The sequence below is a fragment of the Gavialis gangeticus genome, unplaced genomic scaffold (genome assembly GCF_001723915.1).
Source record: "Gavialis gangeticus isolate Ggan-Ray unplaced genomic scaffold, GavGan_comp1, whole genome shotgun sequence".
NCBI lineage: Eukaryota > Metazoa > Chordata > Crocodylia > Gavialidae > Gavialis > Gavialis gangeticus.
This window is the reverse complement of record NW_017729025.1, coordinates 153,138,709-153,139,043: the sequence shown is the minus strand read 5'-3', so window position 1 is coordinate 153,139,043 and position 335 is coordinate 153,138,709.

Sequence of the window (335 nt, the reverse complement as noted above, 5' to 3'; positions counted from 1 at the left end):
CAACAAAAGCTGCCCCTTAGTCTATCCTATACCTATACGGGGCTGAAACAACCCCCTGAAGTCCAGCCCTTGCCAGCGCGCTCCACTGCTGCTGCACCAGCCCGGCCCGGCCGCTCTCTACTCCTGGTTGTTCTCCTCACGCCGGGTTGGCTCCACCCCGGCCGCGCGCGGATTGGTACCGGAGCCGCTGAGCCACCCCACCCCCGCGTGCGCCGCGGCCCCATATAGCCGCTTCCCTCCCACCCTCGCCAGTCGCCTGATCTGGCAGTTGTGGACGCGGATCTGAGCTGAGAGGGCTCATCCCCGGGACTCTGTCCCCTCCCGCCGCCAACAGC